A 7,402-nucleotide genomic window follows, 5' to 3' on the forward strand; every position below is an offset into this window, starting at 1 on the left:
AGTAACACTTTGATCATACCTTTTCTACTACCCAGTTTTATTGCATTAGATCAATCCTCACACATTGCATGATTAGGATCTAATTAAATTGTGGGATGGGAAGTAGATGAGGTAGTACCTATTACCTGTCATTATCAAACCTTTGGGAGTTACTTCTACGTTTGCTTGTTTTGCCATGCTATGCTACTAGACGTGGATTGGGTGAGTGATATCCATGACAGATCTGAGATTGTTAATTAATGGTTTATCTAAGGTGGCAACTTAAACACACATCTGGGTGGATTGAGGCACCTGGGTATTCCAGGACTTGCCTGTTTTCTTTTGGACCGCCACCCAGGCTCAAAGGGATCATAAGACTATTCATACTAGAAACTTCCATGTGCAGCCACAAGCTATTATGGGCTCTAGCATAGTTGACTAAGTTGTGCGAACTCTTACAGTGGTAGACTAGCAGATGTAGGGGATGTAGGTGGTACGGTCTACCCGATCGTAAGGTGCTAGCGCTTCTGAAAGACTATGTCTCGGTCATCCGTCTTCTCAAACACCTTGTAGTGCGAGAAACCAAACGGAGGCGATCGAGTCTTGTGGGGAAAAGTGCGCAAACCTCTGCAGAGTGTAATAAACTAATCATGGTTAGTCGTGTCCCCGGTTATGGACATCTTAAGTATCTAGTACCTGGATTTTCATGTGAATCTCAACATGTTACTCCAAATTAAATTTTGTTGGGTTATGTTTTTTGATGATGCTTAATTGGGGTTGAGAATGCTGTCAACCATTCTCAATGTTTAACAACCACCATGATAGTTAAATAAATCTATTCCTTTGAAGTAGGGAAAAATTGGCTTTACGCAAAACTGTAACCATAGAGCTTTCCACCAGCCAAATATGCATATAGTATAGCTGTTTCATTCCATTACCCTCTATGTGTTACATTGCCAGCATATTCCATGTGCTGACCCGTTTTTGGGCTGCAACGTTAATGTTGCATACTTTTCAGACGACGATTAAGGAGTTTTTAGGTCGTGGTTCTATACTCAGTGATGCCGTTGGAGTTGATGGACTCACTTATCTTCCAATCCTTCCGCTGTTATCGTTATTAGATGGCCTTAAGCCATATTTATTTGCAATAAGTTCTCTATGGAGACACTCGATGTAATAAGTGTGTGATTGCTACTCTGCTATAAATCCTCCGAGTACTGTGTGGTGTCAGCATTACTGATCCAGGGATGACACCGGAGCATAGAGATCAGACTGTTTGAGGTCTGGTCGCTACAAAGATGGTATCAGAGCACACGCTGACTGTAGGACACGACCACTAAGCTAAAAGACCTAGATCACTATTCACTCTCTTCTCTTCTGACTTATCATCTTTTCTACTCTTTAGGATGGCGGATGCAAGGAACAAGTTCACACAACCGGATGAAGATACACCCTTTGGATGACACTTGAAGGAAGTAACTAGATACCTGAACATAGGAGTACCAAGCTTCACGGGAACCTACAATGCCACTTTACCGGAAGAAGAGCGCTGGATGATTCAAGTTCAAGTTCCAGGAAGGACGTTCTTGCCAGTCACCGAACCCATAGAGTTTTCTTTTGATGCACCAACTTGGAGTCCAGGAAAGAGCATGGCAGCTCACATCGCCATGGGACGCATTGGAGAAGTCTACCACTAGGATCACAAGGATACTATCTACCAGATTTGTGGGCGCCGAGATGAGCACTGGGAGATGATCAGCACCAGGAAGGATAGATCAATCGCAGCTTTTATCCAGGAGTTAGCACATTCGACGACAGGAGAACCAGATGTGCGCCGACATGATAGATCTGAAGAAGACTAAGACAAGAATCAAGGAACTGGAGGCGACACGTGAAGATTATGAAGAGGAAATTGAAGTATTGGTGGAGAAGAATGACGACCTAATCAAGAAGATTGGAATATTTATGGGAGGCCCTAGGCCGGTAGATGAAGACGAAGAACCCCAGGAGATTAGCCCGGAAGACTACATCATCATCGACGGCACCGACTCGGAACCAGATAGTAGCGATGATGACTATGTTGATGAAGCTGAAGCTGATATTATGGAGTCAATGACCGAAGAATATTTCTAGAAGGCCACCTCATCAGTAGTAGTAGTCCACCATGTAAATATAGTAGTCCGAGCACTTTTGCGATAGTTAGATCGATTGTATGCCTTTGTTTGATTGAATGAAGTGAATTGTTTGCTTTTTCCTCATGTGCATATGGGTAGTGTTTTCTCTTTAGACCCCCTCTATTCTTATATCTCATCTTTTCTAAACCCTCAGATGCCTCCGAGACGTGACCCCGGATTTGCCTTTCCACCGGAGCTCACCCAGTTGATCCAGCAGCAGAACACATTGATGCAGTTGCTAGTCCAGAATCAGAATCAAGGGAACAACAATAACAACAACCCACCACCACCACCACCTGTTGACCACTTAGCCCGTTTTCTTAGGCTGAATCCACCGGTGTTTTCCAGTAGCACCGAGCCGATAGTAGCAGATGATTGGCTCCGCAAGACAGCTAGGGAGTTAACCACAGCAGGATGCACAAATGCGGAGAAGGTGAAGTTTGCCGCACATCAGTTAGAAGGACCCGCAGCATCATGGTGGGAGAATTTCACAGCCACTTTCCCAGTTGACACTGTCACATGGGACTAGTTTCAGCAGGCTTTTCGTACTGCACATGTTTCAGCAGGAGCTATGGCCATGAAGAAGCGTGAGTTTCGCAACTTGCGCCAAGGAGGACGGATAGTTGGCCAGTATGTGGAGGAATTTAGTAAGCTAGCACATTATGCCCCAGATGACGTCGCTACGGATGCAGCTAAGGAGGAGAAGTTTCTGGAAGGACTGAATGATGAGTTGAGCATGCAGTTGATGGTAGCAACCTTCAACAACTACCATGAGTTGGTAAATCAAGCTCTTATGATTGAAGGGAAGCAACAGCAGATTGAGAACCGCAAGAGGAAGTATGGACAAGGGAAGTACAATTCAGGAGCTCAGCGGAAGCCATGTTTTACCCCTAGACCGGGAGGACATTTTCAGCATACCCATGGAGGAGGTAGCTCGCACTATCACAATGGCACCAAGAATGGTAATGGCAATGGTGGAAGCAACGGCCAGAACCGCACCAACCCCTCAACCCCAGCCAAGAAGGACCTAAGCCAAGTCACTTGTTTTAAGTGTCAGAAGATCGGGCATTATGCCAATGAATGTCCTGAAGGCCAAAATGGCAATGGAAGTTCTGGGAAGAAGCCGAACCCTTTCAACAGGGGACAGGTGAACCACGTTAGAGTGGAGGAGGTTGAAGCTCAGCCCGATGCAGTAATAGGTAAGTTTTTGGTTAAGTCATTTACTGCACTCGTTCTTTTTGATACTGGTGCATCGCATTCATACATCTCAAGGGGATTTGTGGATAAGTATAACCTACCAACCCAAGCCCTTAGGTCACCCATGTTAGTAACCTCGCCCGGAGCAGAGTATGTGGCTAGTCTATGGTGTGATCGGTTACCAGTAAGGATTGGTAACTATGTTTTTCCCTCAGACCTAATAGTATTGGAATCTCAAGGATTGGATGTGATATTAGGCATGGATGGGTTATCAAAGTATGAAGGGAATATTGAAGGAAATGTGCCCTAGAGGCAATAATAAAGTTATTATTTATTTCCTTATATCATGATAAATGTTTATTATTCATGCTAGAATTGTATTAACCGGAAACATAATACATGTGTGAATACATAGACAAACAGAGTGTCACTAGTATGCCTCTACTTGACTAGCTCGTTAATCAAAGATGGTTATGTTTCCTAACCATGAACAAGGAGTTGTTATTTGATTAACGGGATCACATCATTAGGTGAATAATCTGATTGACATGACCCATTCCATTAGTTTAGCACCCGATCGTTTAGTATGTTGCTATTGCTTTCTTCATGACTTATACATTTGAAACATTTGAAAAGTTCAAAGAATTTCAGAGTGAAGTAGAAAATCATCGTAACAAGAAAATAAAATTCCTACGATCTGATCGTGGAGGAGAATATTTGAGTTATGAGTTTGGTGTACATTTGAAAAATTGTGGAATAGTTTCGCAACTCACGCCACCCGGAACACCACAGTGTAATGGTGTGTCCGAACGTCGTAATCGTACTTCACTAGATATGGTGTGATCTATGATGTCTCTTACTGATTTACCGCTATAGTTTTGGGGATACGCTCTAGAGACGGCCGCATTCACGTTAAATAGGGCACCATCAAAATCCGTTGAGACGACGCCTTATGAACCGTGGTTTGGCAAAGAAACCAAAGTTGTCGTTTCTGAAAGTTTGGGGCTGCGATGCTTATGTGAAAAAGCTTCAACCTGATAAGCTCGAATCCAAATCGGAGAAATGTGTCTTCATAGGATATCCAAAGGAAACTATTGGATCACCTTCTATCATAGATCCGAAGGCAAGACTTTTGTTGATAAATTCGGAAACTTTCTGGAAAAGGAGTTTCTCTCGAAAGAAGTGAGTGGGAGGAAAGTAGAACTTGATGAGGTAACTGTACCTGCTCCCTTATTGGAAAGTAGTGCATCACAAAAAATTGTTTCGGTGACACCTACACCAGTTAGTGAGGAAGCTAATGATAATGATCATGAAACTTCAGAACAAGATACTACTGAACCTCGTAGATCAACCAGAGTGAGATCCGCGCCAGAGTGGTACGGAAATCCTGTTCTGGAAGTCATGCTACTAGATCATGATGAGCCTACGAACTATGAAGAAGCGATGGTGAGCCCAGATTCTGCAAAATGGCATGATGCCATGAAATCTGAGATGGGATCCATGTATGAGAACAAAGTATGGACTTTGGTTGACTTGCCCGATGATCGGCAAGCAATTGAGAATAAATGGATCTTCAAGAAGAAGACTGACGCTGACGGTAATATTACTGTCTACAAAGCTCGACTTGTCGCAAAAGGTTTTCGGCAAGTTAAAGGGATTGACTACGATGAGACCTTCTCACCCGTAGCGATGCTTAAGTCTGTCCGAATCATGTTAGCAATTGCCGCATTTTATGATTATGAAATTTGGCAGATGGATGTCAAAACTGCATTCCTGAATGGATTTCTGGAAGAAGAGTTGTATATGATGCAACCAGAAGGTTTTGTCGATCCAAAGGGAGCTAACAAAGTGTGCAAGCTCCAGCGATCCATTTATGGATTGGTGCAAGCCTCTCGGAGTTGGAATAAACGTTTTGATAGTGTGATCAAAGCATTTGGTTTTATACAGACTTTTGGAGAAGCCTGTATTTACAAGAAAGTGAGTGGGAGCTCTGTAGCATTTCTGATATTACATGTGGATGACATATTACTAATTGGAAATGATATATAATTTCTGGATAGCATAAAGGGATACTTGAATAAGAGTTTTTCAATGAAAGACCTCGGTGAAGCTGCTTACATATTAGGCATTAACATCTATAGAGATAGATCAAGACGCTTAATTGGACTTTCACAGAGCACATACCTTGACAAAGTTTTGAAGAAATTCAAAATGGATCAAGCAAAGAAAGGGTTCTTGCCTGTGTTACAAGGTGTGAAGTTGAGTAAGACTCAATGCCCGACCACTGCAGAAGATAGAGAGAAAATGAAAGATGTTCCCTATGCTTCAGCCATAGGCTCTATCATGTATGCAATGCTGTGTACCAGACCTGATGTGTGCCTTGCTATAAGTCTAGCAGGGAGGTACCAAAGTGATCCAGGAGTGGATCACTGGACAGCGGTCAAGAACATCCTGAAATACCTGAAAAGGACTAAGGATATGTTTCTCATATATAGAGGTGACAAAGAGCTCATCGTAAAAGGTTACGTTGATGCAAGCTTTGACACTGATCCGGACGATTCTAAACCGCAAACCGGATACGTGTTTACATTAAACGGTGGAGCTGTCAGTTGGTGCAGTTCTAAACAAAGCGTTTAGCGGGATCTACATGTGAAGCGGAGTACATAGCTGCTTCGGAAGCAGCAAATGAAGGAGTCTGGATGAAGGAGTTCATATCCGATCTAGGTGTCATACCTAGTGCATCGGGTCGAATGAAAATCTTTTGTGACAATACTGGTGCAATTGCCTTGGCAAAGGAATCCAGATTTCACAAGAGAACCAAGCACATCAAGAGACGCTTCAATTCCATCCGGGATCTAGTCCAGGTGGGAGACATAGAGATTTGCAAGATACATACGGATCTGAATGTTGCAGACCCGTTGACTAAGCCTCTTCCACGAGAAAAACATGATCAACACCAACGCTCCATGGGTGTTAGAATCATTACTGTGTAATCTAGATTATTGACTCTAGTGAAAGTGGGAGACTGAAGGAAATATGCCCTAGAGGCAATAATAAAGTTATTATTTATTTCCTTATATCATGATAAATGTTTATTGTTCATGCTAGAATTGTATTAACCAGAAACATAATACATGTGTGAATACATAGACAAACAGAGTGTCACTAGTATGCCTCTACTTGACTAACTCGTTAATCAAAGATGGTTATGTTTCCTAACCATGAACAAGGAGTTCTTATTTGATTAACGGGATCACATCATTAGGTGAATGATCTGATTGACATGACCCATTCCATTAGCTTAGCACCCGATCGTTTAGTATGTTGCTATTGCTTTCTTCATGACTTATACATGTTCCTATGACTATGAGATTATGCAAATCCCGTTTGCCGGAGGAACACTTTGTGTGCTACCAAACATCACAACGTAAATGGGTGATTATAAAGGTTCTCTACAGGTGTCTCCAAAGGTACATGTTGGGTTGGCGTATTTCGAGATTAGGATTTGTCACTCCGATTGTCGGAGAGGTATCTCTGGGCCCCCTCGGTAATGCACATCACATAAGCCTTGCAAGCATTGCAACTAATGAGTTAGTTGCGTGATGATGTATTACGGAACGAGTAAAGAGACTTGCCGGTAACGAGATTGAACTAGGTATTGAGATACCGACGATCGAATCTCGGGCAAGTAACATACCGATGACAAAGGGAACAACGTATGTTATTATGCGGTCTGACCGATAAAGATCTTCGTAGAATATGTAGTAGCCAATATGAGCATCCAGGTTCCGCTATTGGTTATTGACCGGAGACATGTCTCGGTCATGTCTACATTGTTCTCGAACCCGTAGGGTCCGCACGCTTAAGGTTTTGATGATAGTTATATTATGAGTTTATGAGTTTTGATGTACCGAAGTTAGTTCGGAGTTCCGGATGTGATCACGGACATGACGAGGAGTCTCAAAATGGTCGAGACGTAAAGATTGATATATTGGACGGCTATATTCGGACACCGGAAGTGTTCCGGGTGATTTCGGAGAAAACCGGAGAGC

This window comes from Triticum aestivum, chromosome 2A, assembly GCF_018294505.1.
Source record: "Triticum aestivum cultivar Chinese Spring chromosome 2A, IWGSC CS RefSeq v2.1, whole genome shotgun sequence".
NCBI classification, from domain to species: Eukaryota; Viridiplantae; Streptophyta; class Magnoliopsida; order Poales; family Poaceae; genus Triticum; species Triticum aestivum.